The sequence below is a fragment of the Ursus americanus genome, chromosome 17, assembly GCF_024610735.1.
Source record: "Ursus americanus isolate L20-20 chromosome 17, mUrsAme1.1.p, whole genome shotgun sequence".
Classification (NCBI taxonomy): domain Eukaryota; kingdom Metazoa; phylum Chordata; class Mammalia; order Carnivora; family Ursidae; genus Ursus; species Ursus americanus.
The window spans coordinates 6,162,884-6,182,874 of record NC_142143.1 but is presented as its reverse complement, the minus strand read 5'-3'; the positions used below and the strand labels follow the sequence as shown (position 1 = coordinate 6,182,874).

Genomic DNA, 19,991 nt, shown 5'->3' with positions numbered 1-19,991 from the left:
CAGAGTCCCACTGAGGTCTCTGATTTGTTCTAAGGAGTGACTTGAGGTGGGAGGGGACTTTATAGCTCACCTCATAACCTTCTAAACTATTTGAAAATTGTGACTATCAGCATGTAATACTTTTACAATACAAAAACTAGTTAATAAAAATACCTTTCTTTGTTTCATTAATGGCCTGTGCTTGAATGGAGGGAGGGCCCCTCTGTACCATGTGACTACCCCCCCCCCGGCTTCGAGAGAGGATGTCCACGGGCACCCCCAAGGACTGACCAGCTCTCACACTCCCAGACACCTTCTCTGTTTTATTTTTCTCCCCCAAGCCCTTATTTCCTTCCAACGAGTTATATCATTTACTTGATCCTTTCGTTGTCTATTCTCTGTCTCCCCCTCTGGAATGTAGGCTTTGGGGAGGGCAGGGAATTTTGTCTGTTTTGTTCACTGCTATAATCCCAGCACCCAAGGTCTGACACATAACAGTCACTCAGTAAAAACTTGCGGGATGAATTCAGGATGAGAAAAGCTGAACTGGAAAGTCTCCATAGTTTTGATTTATACAGACTGAAGATCCACTGGTGGAAAGTAATCGGAGCATTCTTGTGAAGATGTTTTAACTCTAGTGATTAGAATTCTTTAATAAATGACACTGCATATGTAAACTAAACCAGAAATGGGTTTACAACCATAGTAGGAGGTGGGGGGGGGGTGTGTGGCTCCGTTCCCAACTGACTTCACCAGCCACACAGGAAGCCCTTTTGCAGCTCAGCCCCCTGGGCCTGACCACCCATGGGGCCCACAGGCTCCTAGGTCCTCTCTGCCTCCAGCCTTGGCTCGGGCTATTCCTGCATGTCCAGTCAGTCCCTTGTGAGGAGGACAGGGTTTCTTGCTTCTCTCTAGCTCTCTAATCACCTCCCATTTAGTGGGCGCTCAGGGAGCAAGGCCTGAGGTAATACACTGCTTTGCACCATTAACAAAGCAGGAACATTTTTTAAAATAGCTCAAATATCTGGCACAGCCTATTTTGTTTCCAGTGATTTCATCTGGAAAAGTGAACAGTCCTCAAAGGAAGAGATAGAGATCAGCAAATAAAGTGACTTATATCTCCGGAACACTGTGTAGCACATTGACTTCAACAACGGAAGGCTGCTTGTGCACTGCAGGATGCTTGATTTTAAAGGCTGTCCCCTCTGGGGGAAGAACACCAAAGCCCACGGCTTGGCAAGTCACAGGCCGGGGCAGGGAGGGGAGGGTCTTCCAGAAGCACCCACCAGGGTGAGCAGTGTGGGCTGAACACACTGAAAGATGCTTCCAGAGATTAAAACACAGTATCTGTGAGCAGACAGCTTGGGGTGGCCGTGGAAACCGTCCCTGAAACTAGCAGAGGGGTCCAAGCACTGCAGGGCGTCGAGCAACCCGCTGCAAACTAAGGAGAGTGCTGGTGAGAAGAAGGGGAATCTCAGGAACTCCACGGGGACACACAGCAAGGGACACACAGCTGCTGCGCTCAAAGCAAACAGGACCCAGCCTCCAGAGTATCCCAGTTGGGAAGAGAGACAGAGTGGGAGAAGGCACATCCTATTTTGTTTTAGTCAACGCCACGGAGCAGCCCTTTTCCTCCCACAGAGAAAGTCATGTTGGGAAGGTCCGAGGAAAACAGGGAAGCTCTCCCATAATACGAAACCTGGCGCCACTGTGGTTCAGCACAGCCCCCGCTGCGAGGGTCCTTCCCTAGCTGCGCCCTGACAGCCTGCGCTCCCTGCTCAGCCGGCCCCTCCCTTGGCTGGCAGAGGGCTGTCCGAATCACCCAGGGCTCCTTGTGGCCTGGCCTTGGCCCACCGACCCTTGCTCTCATTCCTCGGGCTTCTCCCCACTGCCATCTATGGTCTGTCTGCGCTGCCATCATGGCCGACGAGCCATCCTGTGGTCTGCTTTTCTCAGCTGCATAGCAAGCATTTCCCAAGCTGTCCGGGCTGTCTTCCTGTCGCTCCTGATGGCCGTGTAAAGTCACGTTGTGGTCCCACACGACTGTCCAGGCCCTCATGGCTCGACCTCAGGGGTTTGGGTCTTTCCTAGTCAAAGCCAAGACAGGGGCACGTCCCACTTCTGTCCTGCTGCTTCGTCGGGCTCATGCGCTCTCATAACAGCTGGAGAACCTCCCGGCTATAGTTTCAAAAGCAAGATCTCAATCTGGCCTCCTCCATCTACATTTCAGGGGCAGATCACACGCCCGTGAGAAAGGATGACTCCAAGACACACCTTGGCAGAAAAATGCTGCTGCCTGTGGGGGTCCCATCTGTTTTACATGGTATATCGGAATATTTTAGGAGGTATTCACGTGAATATTACACAGTACTCATAGTACTGCACATGAATAAGAAATGAACGGAAAAGGGACAACTGAAGAGCAAGCTCACTTGTAAAGGAGGCTTTGGCTGTGGTGGAGACAGGTGCGCAGCTAGCTCTTCCTGTCTCACTGCATAAATACAGAAATCAGATGGATTGGGGTTTTTGTTTGTTTCTTTTCAAGAAACCTCGAGTAAATAAACATTTACAAAATTTTACATAGGAAATGCCTTTAGTGTATAAAACAGTCACAGGGTTGAGGACTCACTCTGTTCAAACTGACACGGACACCGGTTACCCGCATATGGATAATCTAGCGGACCAGCGTCCTTTAAACTGATGCGACGGTGTGAATGTCTGAACACAATTCCCCTCAAGAGGCAGGAATGGAGGCAGTGGTGGCGGTGGTTAATCAATGTGGTTCAGGGAATCGCCAGGTACACCCAGCCAGGAATGACAATTTAAAACACACACACACACGCACACACACACATATTCACATGCCCCAAATAAGCCCAACAAAACTATACTGAGCATAACAATTTCTGATGATTTAGAAGCCATTTTCTACTCTTACTGAGGGCTCTCAGGGCCAATGTTTGGAAGACTCAGCCCAAATTTGCCATCAAACAGCTGGGACCTTGGGCAACTTCTCAGTATCCCACTACCCACACTCAAGAGGGATTCAACTCTTAAATTTTTCTGAGCTTCGAATGTTTCACAAGAGCCTCCTACTGGCAAGAGATTGTGGGAGAACTCAAGTGGATTAAAGCCAAGTCATTTTAAGAGTTTGTGCTTGCAGTGACCTTCATGGCTACAAAGTGCTTTCCTACTTTATCAGATCTGAGCCTCACAGCGACCCTATGAGGACATTCTCACCTGGACCCTGAAGTCCAGCTTGAACTCATTCTCAGGGGCTCACTGCAAAACATGCCTCACTTGACATAGAGCCCTTTCTTCCTGAGCATGTCCACATCACAGGAGTTACTGAACAGTGTTGGGGACACAAGGATGTCACCTGTACTGTGAGGTCTGCACATAGGAATGCTAAAGTTTAAAGGGAAAGTTACAGCAATTAACGTGTATTCTACAAAATGAGTAAAAAGAGGCATGACTGTCACATATGCTGTGACAGGCACTCTGACCCTCGTCCCGGGCTCCTCAATGAAGACCCCCTGCCACTGGCTGCTGGGAGGTCAGGCACAGTGACAACTCGGGGGGGGGGGTGCTGCGGTTAGGAGACTGGGGAGCATTAGGTGGGAGCAGTGTGCCTGCAAAGGGCTTAATCCTGCTTCAGAACTGCAGGCAGGAGAGCCCCCCTGCATCCCACAAGCGACTCCTCAAGGTGTTCTCACAAGGTCAGCCTGTCCACCTTCTAGAATGGAGCACACACTGGCCACGTGCCTGGGGACATCTTGCCAATCCTGTGATGAGCTCTCTAGAGGATGACCTACTCCCGACTGGGACAATGCAGGAGGGTTACCCACCTTCTAGGCTTTAGAGTCCCTCCCATCACCCCCAGGGCCCAGGAGAGCCCAGTCCTTTGGGGCCCTCACACCTCCCTCCACATCATTCCTTCTTCCTGGAACCACCTCCCAATTACTGGCAAGATACTAATTATTCTTCAAGGTAATGAGCAAATGTCACACCTCTTCCACGAAGCCTTCCTTTATTCCCAGTCAAAAGGAAGCTTTGCAGCCTGGCCTGCCCTGAGTAGCATGTTCCTCCCCCCCAGTACTCACTCCATCCAACCTTAGGTGGACGCAGCCATGCACGATCTGTCTCAATCAGGAGACAAAGGGTGCTTGAGGGCAAGGACCACGTGGTGTCTACTATACTCCAATCATAGCACAAAGTCAGTTGTACGGAATACAAAAGTCCTTGGGCCCTGAACCCTGCTCAGTACAACGAGATAGAAAGTGGGAGTCTGTGACTCTGGTCTGTTCACCAGCCCCTGGGATGCCGCCCCTGGGCATTAGGTATGAGAGAAATAACCATCTCTCTTCTGCCCCCAGTTTCACAATGAGAACACACAGCAGCACCAAGGCTCACCACCCAGACCCCTTTCTGGACCCAGCGCACTCTGTTGGCCTTCACGTCCTCCAGTCTCAGAGCCCAGCACAGATGAGACACCCACTCAATCCAGACCCAAAAAGCACACCGATGCCCACATTCATACTTGCTAAACAAAGGGACACATTATTAAAGAAATGAATTTTGGAAGTGACTGTCTTTCTTACTTTTAAACTCAATGAAATGTCTCAAAAATGCATTTGGAAGTCTGCAAGTAGGTCACCTGAAAAGAATAAACAGCATGCTGATAAAAAAACAAAAACACTTTGATGGTTTGGATTATTCAATCTCTCCGTTTAGTTCGAATCAATGGGAAAATTTAAACATTACAAAATGTAAGTTTCTGACAGTTCAAATTCAAAAGTAAGTGTATCCCTGAAATAAGTATACTTTATTCTTACTGATATTCCTGTTCTTAGAGACAGATGCCACATGTATAATATAGTGGCTTCTAATGAGAGGTTAGTTTAGCTTCAAGACTTTAATGTGAACTAATACTCAAGTTCCTGGTATATTATATTCTTTGTAAGTTAAATGTATTTGCATGTACTTCTTTGATTAAAACCATGAAAATATTAAGCAAATGAAATTAATAAATTTAGAAACATCACTACCGAGGCTACAGCAGATGCAGCAAAGAACTTAACAGATGCATTTGGGCAAAACGGGGTGATGAGTGGTCATTTCAGTTCCTGAGGATAATGCAACACTTGAGCTGATTTAATAATCACCTGGACATAATATCAAGTCTGACAGGGACACAGTAGGTAGAAGGGAGAAGTGGAGGAGGACAAGTCAAGGGAAGCTGTCAAACTTGGGATGGGCAGGAGAAAAGGCCAGGACAACAGGGCCAAAAGCTGACCATTGTCCCAGCAGTCCTGTTCCTCACAAGGGTCTCACAGGGTCAGGGCCTCACAGCCCCACAGCCCCCAGATGCACCATGTGGGTGGAACTCTTCCTTGGACATTCCCTCATCTGACATGTACTAGGCCCTGATTCAGTGCCAGACACCATGCTAAGTGTGGTGGGGGGTTGACAGCGCCCTCAGAGTTGAGTGGGGCTCAGTTCTTATCCCCATCAGACAGCAGAATTCACAATAGCGGCCAACATTTATTGAGCGCTTCCTAGGTGCGAGGCACCACTCATTCTCAGAACAGCCCTGCGAGGCAGCTAGTACTATCATCCCCATTTTACAGATGAAGGCATGAGGTACACAAGTGTTTCAAGAACTTGACCAAAGCCACCTAGGTAGCAGGTGGCAAAGCTGGGACTCAAACCCGGGCCAGGTGCCCCAGAGCCTGCCTCTTAGCTGCCAGGCCACACTGTCTCCCTGGGTGAGACATGGTGGTGGAAAACTCCAAAAAGAGGCAGAGGTGAACAATGTGAGCATGACTCTGGGGGCACAACAGGGACAACACTCCAGCTGGGACTCCAATAAGGATACAATGTCAACAAGCATGCGTGCAGACAGACATTCACTCATTCAGCATTCACTGAGCACCTGTGCAGGAGTCCTGCTCTGGAAGCACGCCTGCTCAAACAGCTTAGGGTGGTGGGGGAGACAAACCCATACCCCCTGCCTGGCTTGCTCACAGGTGTACCCCAGAGCTGGGCATGGAGCCCAACATAAACAGGGCAGAGATATGTGAGAGGGGGAATGAACTAAGCATGACCCCAGCCCTGCTGCACACCAGCTAGATAACCATGGGTACATTACTTAAACTCTCTGAGCCTCGGTTTCTTCATCCAGAAAGGAAAACTGATACTGACGATTACTTCTTGGCCTTGTGGCCGGATGGAATACCTCAGTCACGAGTGGAAGTAGCTGCTCTCCCCCGGGGGCTGAGGAAGCCCAGAATCGCACAGTGGCTACCCAGGGGCCACGAGCGGAGTCCTGAGGAACCCATGGGAATGAGGCAGGTGCACAAGGGTAAGGGCAAGGTGCCCCAGACAGAAGAATCCTTAGAGAAGGGCAGGGGTGGGATGGGTGGGCAGGAAGGGAGCACATGCTAGTCGGTGTCAATGAGAGCACCCAGTCTTCAGAGGGCTAGACAGCATGGCCGGGTGCCCACCTTGAAACAGGAACAGTGAGGAAGGAAGGAGGAACTGGGGTCACATTTCTATACAAAAATCCCCATGTGGTTTAAACTTGATGAGTTTCTCATAACTTACAATCTTCCAGCTGCTAGCTGGGCTGAGAACAATGTTATACACTATTAACAGGGACATTTTTAAATCGACAGGACTATGCAGAGATCATTTTGTTATTACTACTGTTAACCACCAGAGTGTTATTTACTTACATAATACCTCTCTTCAAAAAGAGCCCAGAAAACTTCACAGAATCCCAAATACAAGGAATGCAGGTGGTATTAATAACTCTAAAACTCCAAAGTTAAAATGCAAACAAAAGTTTAATGTTTTCTTAGGGAAGCCCAAAGTTAGGTAGATCAGAAAATCCACCCTTTCAATTTCTAGTCTCCCCAGGGCAACCTTTTAAAATACTTAAATCATGTCACTTCTCTGCTCAACACCCATCACACTTGGAGTTAAACCCTAACGCCTCGCCTTTGCCACAAGTCCCATCACGACCTGGCCCCTGCCTGCCCTCTTCCACTCTCCCTCACTGACTGGCCCTGTTCTGCTCTGGCCACAATGATATTCCCGCGGTTTCTCAAACGCACTGAGCTCATCTCTGCCTCAGGACTGTTGCACATGCGGTTCCCTCTCCCCAGAATGCTCTTCCCTAAGATAATTGCATGGCCAGCTCCCTGGCACCATATGGCCCTCTGCCCAGAGGTCCTCAGAGACTCCCTCACCATCCTCTCTCATTCAGCCCCACCTCCCACCACCACCACCCTACAAGATCTGTAAGATCTTGACAATAACATTCTGTTGTTGGGGCGCCTGGGTAGTGCAGTTGTTAAGCGTCTGCCTTTGGCTCAGGGCGTGATCCCGGCGTTCCAGGATCGAGTCCCACATGGGGCTCGTCCGCTGGGAGCCTGCTTCTTCCTCTCCCACTCCCCCTGCTGTGTTCCCTCTCTCGCTGGCTGTCTCTCTGTCACATAAATAAATAAAATCTTTAAAAAAAAAAAAATAACATTCTGTTGTTAACAATTTCATTCACGAAACCACATACTGACATCTCTTGGATTATATGGAAAAGAAGAAAAAGACTCCTAAGATGATTAACCACAAAATGTTTCTTGAGCTGACAGCAGAACTTAATTTTTCAGTGATTCTTAAAAAGTAAATTCTTCTACATTACCAGTCTGTATAGTTAGAAGACCTTCCCCTGGAGCCTCCTGGGCAGCCTCCAGAGTACCCGGAACCACAGCTTTGTTTTTGTTGTTTGTAAAGGGGTCCTGTCTGAGTCAGAGGAAGCAACTGTGTTAGGAGCCAAAGGCCCAGTCAGTTACAATACACTGTAAATTGTCAAGTATTAGGACTTGCTCTATCATTGAGTCAACATTTGTATTTATAGGATTTCAAAACACTTGGCCAGACTATCCCCTATAATGAACCTCAAACACATACCCAGAACCTAGCTGGGGTTTTGTTTTTTTTTTTTAAGATTTTATTTATTTATTTGAGAGAGTGAGGGAGCACAAGCAAGGGGAGTAGCAGGCGGAGGGAACAGCAGACTCCCTGATGAGCAGGGAGCCCCATGCAGGGCTCAATCCCAGGACCCTGGAATCATGGCCTAAGCCAAAGGCAGACGCTTAATGGACTGAGGCACCCAGGCGCCCCACCCGGAACCCAGTCTGATACCACATTTATGTGTCAGAGGAAAACTGGTTAGCCCTAAAACGTGAAAGATGGCAAAGACTTTAAGAGATTGGAAACAAACTATCTCTACGATTCTGTATTATTCTGGAACTTTCTTTTAAATTCTGAACAATCCTTTAAGAAATACACATTTCTCAAAGCGATGAAATGCAGGAAAGGATCTCCATGAATAATCCTAAATGCCAGAAAGAGAGGGCATTTGACTGTGAGGACCAGCACTGTTTCTCTTTTCACTACAGATTCTTAAAAACAAGAGCCCTTCCCAGGGTGGAAGCCTCAATAAGTCTAAAAATAAGTGAATAAATAGAGCGAGAGGACATACACTCACACTGAAGGAGAACCAAGAACCAAGAGTGTGTTGGATATCTGGGCCAAAAACATCCCATGCCAGCATGTCCCAAGCAAACATGGCAACGTGCCCATCCTGTATCCCCAACTGTGGGATCCAAAAGGGAAGTGGCTCCCCACAGATGACACTGGTCCTCTGCTTAGACCTCCAGTGGGAGCCTCCTAAGAGCCCCTGCCCACCCCCCACTTACTACACTATCCTCCTTCACAGAACCACACCCTCTCTCCTCCCAACGTCTCTGATGGGGGAAAAACAACTAACTTTTCCACTCTGAAGCAAAATGCTATTGCAGCTGGAGAAACATTCTTGGATATCATAAATAAGATATTCTGATTCTAAGGAATTGTAAATTTGATGCTGAAGTGTGTGAAAGGATGAACAAGCAGATTTGAGGAAATATTATGGAGCCATGGTAACAGAAACCACAGAAGAAACTCCAGTTGCACAAAACTGTTTAAAAATAAACCGGATACTAAAATACCAGCAAAAAGCTACAATGACTCACACTGTTCTCCTCAAATACTTATGAGAACAGCCAGTTCTTTGACAGTCTCCCAGTCTTTTTCCCTATTGGAGAAACGTGAGACAAAGAAAGTAAAAAGAAGCTTTGCAAATTTTCTCTAATTTTACCAGCAACTTGATATGAATAAGACTGTATATGTTTTAGAGTTTGATGAGAGCACAGAAATGTATATTCATGATGAGAGAATTGTCTTGAGCCTTATAAGGCTTTATTTAATAAAATAAATTCAAAAAGCATAACTGAGGCCCCAGAGTGCGCTATACTGAGTGCTCAAGTACTAGTACATGTGGTAAAGAACTACAGCACAACTTCTATCATTAATGTACAACCTTTCAAGGCATTTTGTATATGTGACCACCGTTCCCTTTCTTCACTTGTGTGCACGCCCCCACCTCCTTCTCTTGAGCCCCATCTCCACTGCATGTCCTCTAACTACACTTATACACCTTTTAATGTGGCAGCTGCACACGCAAGACCCTTTTGGGACCACGGATGGAATCGACCCACAGGTTCAGCCTCCTGCCAGGCCCTGAACAGCCGCAGGTGCAGCACACTGCTGCCTGAGACTGTCAATTCCTGCTGTCCATCCCTGTCAATTCCTACCTGTCCTACAAGGCCCAGTTTGAGTGTTACCTCCTCTGAGGAGCGCCCCCAATCACAGAAATGACCCTCTGCCCACCACTGTCCCAGGAGAGCTCCTCTACGGTGCCATTATTTGGTTATATCCCTATTTCCCCAACCAGGCTGTTAGCTCCTGGGGTAGCCTGGTGCCTGTCACAGCAGCTTTAGCTGCTCAGAGACCGTCGTTGAAGGAAGAATGGAGCCAGGGAGTGAATTTCTAGGAAATCTCGGTCCTGTGGTATCTGTGTTACTCCTCATTAGCCCAGGACCTGTCTCCTAGCCTGTCACCCCTCTCCCCTGCCCTTGTCACTATAGCCCTTCTCTCTTTTCCATGTGAAAATAATTGTTCTCCTGTGCAAACTGCCGCTCTTCCAATGTGCCCAAAGACCTGATTTGGACATACTACACGCTCATCTACAATTTTTTCTGGAGTCAGAGCACCAGAAAAACTTGTTTGCAAAAAGCTTTGCTGCCAGTTGGTGACCAGTTTCAATGAAGTAACCGCACTTAGGCAATCTCAAAATTTATTTTGTTTGTTTAGGGCTAATTTTAAGATCTTTTGCAACATAAATTATTCATCAAGCCCCATAATCACTGAGATTTCAATGTAGTTTGTTACCAAAAGCCCAGGAGAACCACTCAAACACACACCAGCTTCTGAGCAGGGGAAAGTGTCGCCTACAGAGACAAAGGTCAACCTGAGAACACACTCACCGCAGGAAAACTGGAACACACTGAGCCAGGGCAAACACAGGTGACTGACCAGCGGCTGCATCACACAGAAGATCTGGAAAGTGTACTCTACATGCCCACCACCAGAGCTAAGGAGGAAATGCCCTGCACATCCCAGGAGGGGCTCCAGGGATGTCCCCAAGAGCACTGGCCAGGAAGGGGACTGACTCAGCCATCTGAGGCTTACTAGCTGTGTGCCCCAGCAAATCACATCATTGCTCTGTGCCTCTGATACACCACTCATAAAACTGGGATGATGATGAGCACCCTGCAGGCTTCTTAAGGAGGATTAGCTTAGAAAATGCAAGGATGTGCGTGTCTCCTATGTGGCAAAAAATAAATGTTGGTTCCCTTTCTTAGCTCTGGTGCAAATCTTATGAGATGGAGCAGAATGACCTTGAACTTAGTATTTTAGCCTTTGGACCTTCAGTTTCCTTGTTCACAAAGTAGGTGCTCTTCAAGTTTTATTGAGATTCGGACATGCTAAGGGAGCCTGGGAGTGCAGGCACAGGATGGACTGGGGCTGGCACCGGTTCAGAGTCTGCAGTGAAAATGTGTATTATGCATTTTGTGTCAAAACGAGAAATGAAGAGGACTTTTTTTTATTAAATAAAAGCAGTAATCAAAAGGGGGTTTTACTTTTCATTAAATTAACATATATCCCTTGCGAATACAATGGTAACTACCCACCTGTTGTTTGCTTTCCATTCTCTCGATATCTGCAGTCACACTATGTTCTGGGTGCTAGGGAATCCAGCAGGGTCTGGAGCAGAAGAAAAGCCCCATCCTCATGGAGTCACGTTCTAGTGCAAGTGACTGACGAAGAATAAATCAGAGTAGCTGCTACATGGAGAAACACAGCAAGGAAGAGGGATGAGGGTGAAGGCGGAAAGGAGGTTGAGCTTTTAAGCAGAGTGGCTAGAGAAGGTCTCATTGAACAGGTGACACCTGAGACAAAGCTGAAGGCCCCGAGGGCCTCCAGGGGAAAGGCACGTGGCAATAGGAAGCTCGAGTCTGAAGGCAGGAAGGCCTGCCTGGCGCAGCTGGGGACGGCGAGCCGCTGCAGTGCCGCCCAGTGAGAGGGACAGTGGCCGCCACCAGGGAGACAGCAGCAGAAGCGACGACGCAGGAGTTCTGAAAGAATCTTGAGCGTAAAACAAAATGACCTCACTCTTTCAACTTTGATCCCACCAGTGTCCATCCCTGCCCCCCTGCCCAGGTTCTCTGGCTCAGCGGTCCTACAAGCATGTGCCCGGCAACAACCGCACCCTGCATTTCCCAAGCTCAGCTCTCCCCACCGCCCCAGACTTGTCCAAGGCCCACTGTGGGTAAGAAGCAGGGACGTGGGCCTCAAGCCCTTTCCACTGACCCACACAGCCCCAAGAGGCAGGAAAGTCCAGTACCACCAAGGGTCCCACACTGTCTGAGGCCAGCTGGAGAGACATGAGCCAGAGCAGCTTCTCCGCCCTGCTGGAGTGGTCCTGGACCCCCACTTCCAGAAGGCTCCCCTCTTCTCACCGAGCAGATTGGCCCCAGATCATGTCCTCACCATCTCCTGCCCACACCTGTGCGAAGTAAAACAAAATCATCTTGCTAAATGCTAGATTCAAACCGACAGCACTAAGCACTGATGCCATTTGACACAAGCAGGATGTACGGGGTTTCGAAGCACGGCAAGCAGTCACTCTAGGTAAGCACAGGTAGGGTCTCTTGAAATCCCTCACTCTCGATCTGCACTAGGGGTTTAGTTTCTAAACTGTGTCCTGGACTCACCAGGAGCAGAAGATAAGCGCAAATACTCAGCAGTGCATTCCTAAAGCCTAAGAATGAAAACTGAGATGGTTCTGAAGGATCCAGAGAAAGGTGTGTCTGTTTATTTTATTCTTAAAATTGGCATGAAGAAGAAAGGAAAGCCCCAGATGCTGAAAATGCTCAATAAAGCCTCCACCTTTGGAATATGAAAGGAGGTGTTAAAAGGCTTGACCTTTCCTTTCCGATTATCTTACAGGAAGTGAACTCAAATCTTAAAATATGCTGTTCTGTCACCAAGCAGGCTTCAGAAGTGGATAAGGAAGTTCTTCCTCTAGGAAGGGCTCCCGGAGCGTGTACTGTGTGTCAACGAGAGCAGACACGCATGGCCCCAACAGGCCACCTGGCAATTCCCCAGGGTCCTTTAGGCTCCACCATCTCCTCCCACCAGCCTAGCCAAGTTAAGAGTCAGGAGTCCGGCCAAGTGCCATCTGTGAGGTTCACAGAAGCCCTTCTACTCCGTGAGGAATCCCCTGAGGGCAGGGTTCTGCCCTTTTATCTATGTATAACCCAAAACAAGTGCTCAAGGAATGAGACAGTATAGGGCACCTGGGTGGCACAGTAGGTTAAGCGGCCGACTCTTGGTTTCAGCTCAGCTCAAGATCTTGGGGTCCTGGGATCGAGCCCCACATTGGGCTCTATGCTCAGCGTAGGGTCTACTTCAGATTCTCTCTCTCTCCCTCTGCCCCTCCCACTCTCTAAAAATAAATAAACCTTAAAAAAAAAAAAAAAGAAATGAGACAGGATTACAGGTGAAGGGAAGACTAGGCGAGAGAGGAGGTACTGTCTGAACTAGATCTAGACGGTTAAAGGTGACAAACTTTTCCATAGGAGAAATTAGTATTTCAAAATACTAGATGTGGAGTCCTGTAATAACTCTTAAAATGACTATGCTTTACCCCTGGTGTCTTTTACATCCTAATTCCTCAAAGAAAACAAGTGGATGGCCGCCCCTCCTGGTCATTTTCAGCCCCCTCTGGCTCTTCCTGTTCTGAGTTAAAAAGTTTCAGGTTATGGAGAATCATCAGCAAAGGCGGGCAAGACCCAAAGTCACCTGGTCTAAGGCCAGCCCATCAGCTGTGAGTTCACCCACACAATTTAAGGAGGAGCTGGAGCAAAGAGCATTTAGCCATGTCCCCTAAACTAATTTTTCTTATGCAATGGAAACATGTCAGCTGACAGGTCCGTGTCTGGGACTGATTTTTTGCAGTCATACTTGGGAGACCTCCCTCTGCTGGCAGGCACCCTGGGAACATGTAGGCTCAGGCTGAAAATTTCCCAAAGCTAAATATTGACTTGGTACTCCACAGGTTTAAAAATAAAAAAGTTACTTTAAAAAGGACAAAAATGACACATTTGCAAGTCTGATATTAATGTGAGAATACAAACAGCAGTGCAAGAAAATGTACAGGAAGAATCCCAACATTTGAAAGAAAAATGATTTCAAGCAGGCTTAGCCGGACTCCAGTTACTCCCTTCCCCACAGTCCCCATCAGGGCCAGCCCGCAGCAGGGCCGGGACACGCTCCCACGTGGAACACTGATGGGAAACAGAACAGCTTTTGCTCTCCAGGCTGGAATGGGACTAGAATGTACGGGAGGACTCCGGTGCAAGAGCCCCGATTCTAGTGCTCATGGGGGCTTGACCTGCACAGCCTCAGCTTCCCCACCTACTAAGAGACCCATTCCCTGCCCTGCCTAGCACTGGGGGGACCGAAGGACGGTTACTGACCACTGCACCAACAGTGTCACAGCATGTTGCCATCAGCCCCTCTCCTCACTCCCTCATTCACTAATACACAGATCTTGAGATCTGCATGAGATCACAGTGAGCAAGATAAAGCCCCTGCCTTCCTAGAGCTTGCATTTTCATGGCATCTGCAGATGCCAGGCGTTTGATAACTGATGAATGTGGGACTGCGCCACCAGACACAATCACTAGATTTCTCAGCGGGCCTTTTCCCCCTGGCGCACGCACAGCGCAGCCTGCCCCAGGGGAGCTCCTCCCAAGGCGAGGAGGCTCCAGGAGGCCGACGCTTGTGATCAGCCCAACACGTGTTACCTATTACACAGTCATCTATGACACAGTCAAAACCAGCACCAAATGGAAAGAAAGTGCTGGCATAAGAACTCAAATTCCTTCTTAACTGCTTGGTAATTCAGATAGCAGCTTACTCCCAAAACAGATTTTTATCTTCCTTGCAATGAAGGAAGGCATGAAATGCACTGCACTGCACTGCACTGCACTGCAGAGTAAATCATCAGACTGTGAGCTGCTCAAGGGCAAGCCCTATCTTCTTCACCTTGAAACTCAGAAGCCGCGCAGCAGAGGGTCGGTATGTGCATGCGTTTGCTGACTAAATGACACCGGCTCCTGGAAGTGAGGATAAAGGCTGGGTGCCTGGTGCTGGGTGCTGTGCAGGGGGCCTACAGCCCCACGGGCACTCTTCCGATATCCACTCCTCCTTGAACAGATGTAGGAAGGGAGGAGTACAGACAAGGAGTCACCAAGGTCAGTGGGTTAGGAAGGGAGTGGTGCCACGACAATGTCAGCTCCACACTGAGGACAGGGAGGTCAGCAAGGCCTGAAGATGGGGCACCTGCCAGGCCCTGGTCTTCTCTCCTCCCAGTCCCTTCCCTTCATGCTGGCAACCCCAGCCTCTGCCTCCTCCTCCCATGCCTTGGGGCTTTCTGTTTATTCCTGGAATTCACAACTTAGGAGGGTCAAAAAAATGTTTTGTTTATACAAATGACAACGACCCAAACACATCTCAAGAACATACAAAGGAATGATATGATTTGGCCAGAAGAGGTTGTGGGAGGGGCAATGGTTTAAGTAGTTGAAATTCTGCTGTTTCCCTATTTTTTAAATTGAGATACAATCCACACAACTCTCCCACGTAAAAGGTACACAGTGGTTTTTTTAGTGTGTTCAGAGCTGTGCAACCACCGCCACAGTCAGTTTTAGAACCTTTCATCACCCCAGAAAGCAACTCTGTACCCTCTGGCAGTCACTCCACCCCCGCACCCCCAGCCCCAGGCAAGCACTCACCTACTTCCTGTCTCTGTGGATCTGCCTATTCTGGACATTGCCCATCAATGGACTCCTGCAGCGTGTGACCTCTCGCGGCTGGCCTCTCTCACTCAGCACGATGTCTTCGAGATGCACCCAGCACCCACGCCGAAGCACGCATCGGCTCTCTGTACCTTTCCACCACAGAATACTGCGCCGTCACACAGATGGAGCACAAAGTGATTATCCAAGACCAAGCTGATGGACACATGGGTTATTTCCACTTTGGGGCTGTTATAAATGCTGCTACGAACATTTATGCACAACTCTTTATGTGGACATATGTCTTCATTTCTTTCAGGTAGATATCTAGACGTGGAATTGCAGGGTCATATTGCAACTCTCCAGCTTTTTGAGGAACCGTTTTCGAAAGTTACGTCCACCAGTCAGCCAGACTGTTCCGCAAGGCGGCTGCACCGCCTAACACCCCCCAGCAGTGGGTGAGGTTGCGATGTCTCCACATCCTCACCAGCGCTAGTCAGTGGCTGCCTTTTTTTTTATTATAGCCATCCTAGTGGGGGTGAAGCAATGCCCCACTGTGGTTTCCATTGGCATTTCCCTAATGACTAATGTGCTTTTTGACCATTTGTATACCATCTTTGGAGAAGTGTCTATTCAGATCCTTTGCCCAGTTTTTAATTGGGTTATTTGTCCTTTTGTTGCTGGGGTTTTTTGTTTGTTTTTTAAGGTTTTATTTATTTTGACGAGAGAGAATGTGTGCATTCGGGGGCGGGGGGGTGGGGAGAAGCAGACTCCCTGCTGAGCAGGGAGCCTGATGCAGGACTCAATCCCAGGACCCTGGGATCATGACCTGAACCGAAGGCAGACACTTAACTGACTGAGCCACACAGGCGCCCTGGTTGCTGAGTTTTAATCAAGTTCTTTATATGTTTGTTCTAGGCACAAGTCCTTTACCAGATACAGGATTTTTCAACATTTTCTTCTATTCTGTCTTCTATAGCTGTCTTTTCACTCTCTTGACAGCATCCTTTGAAGCATAAAAGTTTTTAATTTTGATAAAGTCCAATTATCTATTTTTCTCCCTTGTCATATCTCAGAAACCACTGCCTAACCCAAAGTGAGGAAGGTCTGTGTCTGCTTTCTTCTATGAGTTTTATAGATTTAGCTCTTCCATTGAGGTTTCTGATTCATTTAGAGCTAAATTTTATATTTGGTATAAGGCAGGGGTCCAAATTCATTCTTTTATATGTAGTTATCAAGTTGTCCCAGAACTATTTGTTGAAAGACTGTTCTTTCCCCCATTGAATTGGCTTTGTGCCCTCATCCAAAATCAAGTGACCATAGAAGAGCTGAACTCTGTTCTCTCAATTCTATCCCACTGATCTATAGGTCTACCCTACAGGCCAATACCACACTGTCTTAAATACTATAGATTTGTTTTTGAAATTTTTGAAATTAGGAAGTGTGAGTACTCCAATTTTGTTCTACTTTTTCAAAACTATTTTGACTATTCTGGGTACCTTATATTTTCATAAGAATTTTAGAATCAGCACATCAATTTCTACCAAACAAAAAAAAAGAGGGGAGGCAGTTGAGATTTTTGGTAGGAATCACACGGAGTGTGTAGATCAATTTGGGGAGTGGTGCCATCTTAACCACATCAAGTCTCCCGGTCTATGGATGTGGGATAGCTTTCCATTTACTTAGGTCACTTTTAATTTCTCTTAACAATGTTTTGCAGTTTTCAGTGTATGAGTTTTATACTTCTTTGGATTATTCGTTGCTAGTGTATAGTAACACCATTATTTTTATACATTGATTTTAATATCCTGCAATTCTGTTGAACACAGATATTAGTTCTAATAGTTTTAGTGAATTCCTTAGGGTTTTCTATATACAAGGACATGCTATCTGCAAACAGAGATAGTTTTATTTTTTTATTTCCAATTTATATGCCTTTTATTTCTTTTTCCTGCTTCACTGCCCTGGGTAGAGTCTCCAGGGCAATGTGAACAGAGGTGGCGAGAGCAGACATCCCTGTCCTTTCACTCTTTCCTTTCCCAACCCAATGGGTTCTCATTTGTACCCTTTATCAGGCCAACGAAGCTCCCTTCTAGTCCTACTTTGTTGAGTGCTTTTATCATGAAGAGGTGTTGCACTGTTTTGCTCAGATTTCTTTCATGTTACAGAACAAACAGGTATCACCAAAGACCAAAGTTAACTTGGATTAAAACCACCTGACACTATATAGTGGGAGGAGGTGAAGTCTCATTTGGAGGCAAATAAAAATCTATTTTAAGCAACTCAAAGAAATAGTTTATTCTCTGGCTTTAAGAAAATGATAAACTTGTAGGGGCACCTAGTTGGCTCAGTTAGTAAAGTGTGCGACTCTTAATGTCAAGGTCATGAGTTCAAGCCCCATATTAGGCATGCAGAAAGGAAAAGAAAAGAAAGGAAAGGGAAAAGGAAAAGGAAAGGAGGAAGGAAGGAAAGGAAAGAAAAGAACGGAGGCTCCTGGGTGGCTCAGTCGTTAAGCGTCTGCCTTCGGCTCAGGGTGTGATCCCAGCATTCTGGGATCGAGCCCCACATCAGGCTCCTTTGCTAGGAGCCTGCTTCTTCCTCTCCCACTCCCCCTGCTTGTGTTCCCTCTCTCGCTGGCTGTCTCTCTCTGTCAAATAAATAAATAAAATCTTTTAAAAATAAAAAAAAAAGAAAAGAAAGAAAAGGAAAGGGAAAATGATAAACTTGTGATATTAAAGAAACAAAAGAAAGAAAAAAAGATGGATGTGCCCGACTTATGTAATTACTTAAACCTCTGCAAAATAAAATGTAATGTGAAAAGCAAAGAAAGAAAAATGGATTCAACACAACTGATAAAGATCTTATTACTGAGAATACATTAAGGACTCATAAGAAGCCCAAGGACCCTAACCCACTGCACTAAGAAGTTGTCAGAGATGCACACACAGGAGAAAGGACGGCTGGGGCGCAGACAGGAATGCTCACAGAAGCTCCGCCTGCTAAGCTAGACCACACACCTAGGGAAAAGCCTGCTCAAAGTACGGGGCCCTCTCTTTCCTGCCCGTCATCCATTGAGAAGGATCACGTTGCAGCTACAGGAAAGGGAAATCTCCCGAATTGGCTTGGCCCCAAGGTGACTGTACAGAGCTGCACCCCCAACACCCCACAAGGGACATGCAGAGAGAATGAAGACATTTTTATTATGTTAAGCCCGAGGTTTTGGGATCGCTTGTTACTGCAGCTTAACTTAGCCAAATCTGACACAACAAATTACTGTGTGGGGGGAAAAAAGCACAATTTCCTTAAAAAATTGAAATAACTTATAAAAATAAGAAAAATTAAAAGGACAATGCCAGTTTGGGTGGTGCTATAGGAAAATACAATGTACTCTAACATTGCTGATAGGCTTCATGGAAAAATCTGGAAATGCAGAACAAGGGAGTTATCAACCTCTGGCCCAGCAGTCCCACCCTGGGGAATATGCCCCAAGCAAATAAACTCAAAGAAAAAAAATAGCTTGAACAAAATGTCCATCCCAGTGATATTTATAACAGCAAAGACTAGAGACAAGTCAATGCTCACAAACTGAGAAAACAATGGTGAATGGACATACTGGACACCACACAGCCATTTTAAAGGACAAGTAGGTGAATCATTTTATGTTTGAAACTGGGTATAAGTGAAAAAGCTGAGTGAAACAGCACAGAGACATTTATTACACGTGAACTTTAAAGGCAAGAATTGCGTGTTTTCATTTTTGTATCCCCAGTGCTTAGCATGCAGTAGACGCTCAAATATTTGCGAAGTGACTGAATGTCTAAGCCAACAAATCATCAAGTCGGGTGACAAGGGCTGGAGGAGACCATGTGGTGATGGAGTTGAGTGCTCCTTATTTCGGTGAAACAACTTTAACATGTGCATTTTAAGAGGCATGTATTTGTACTGTGGAAAGAGAAATCATCTCTTCCTTCACACAACAAACCTGGATTCATGTTTCAAGGGAATGGGTCATGACTTTACACAAAGGACTCACTAAAATTCAAGCTCTCCGGTACGGGGAAGGAATCCTCGGTATTGTCACTGAAGTTCAAGGACAGGCTGGCAGGCCACCTGTCAGTGATGTACAGAGGGAGAGACAAGGCCGGGCCCCTGGGAGGTTGTCCAACAGCCTCACTTATCTGGTAGGTGCTAACATCCCCAGGAGAGCAGTGGACACACAATAAAGCTTTCATCATTCGGACACCCAGACACTTTCTCAGTGTTTACTCTCCAGTATTTACTTTCAATTGATTCCTATTTGTAACCACAGAACCTCCTTCCGTAACTATAAAAATCATGTGTCTTCCTTTGGACTAGTATTCCTATTAATGGAAAAATTCAACAGAAATTCAAAGGGCAGCAATACTGAGTTGTCTTTCATCAGACAAACCCTCCTCATTTCCACACCTCCTCTTTCCTTCATCCTGGGCTGGCCGGCGCCCAGTCTTCCACCCTCTTACCCTCACAGTACCACGGGCACTAACACCACCACACCTGCCTGGTGAAAACACTACCCTCTACCCGACACGCTGCCTCTGCCACAGTTACAAGCAGTCTGCTGGGGGCTGCAGAGAAGTCACACCGCCTCAGGGGGGTCCTCCTCACTGGCTGTCTCCAGGCAGCTCTCCCCAGCTCTCCTCCAAAGGCTCCTGCAGACCTCCT

The 19,991-nt window shown here is 47.1% G+C and overlaps 1 protein-coding gene across 7 annotated transcripts in view; it reads right to left on the bottom strand.

Moving 5' to 3' along the window:
* PACSIN2 (protein kinase C and casein kinase substrate in neurons 2) overlaps positions 1-19,991 on the bottom strand; it is a 129,431-nt gene that overhangs the window by 48,539 nt on the left and 60,901 nt on the right. For 2 of the 7 annotated variants that reach the window (XM_045779936.2, XM_045779933.2), the window contains exon 2: positions 15,288-15,459. The exons of 4 other annotated variants lie outside the window; for them this stretch is intronic. The gene's annotated coding sequence lies outside the window, so the exon portion shown is untranslated. Of the gene's footprint in view, positions 1-11,117; positions 11,271-15,287; positions 15,460-19,991 lie in introns of those variants that run through there. One more of the 7 variants, XM_045779934.2, reaches the window with a different exon arrangement.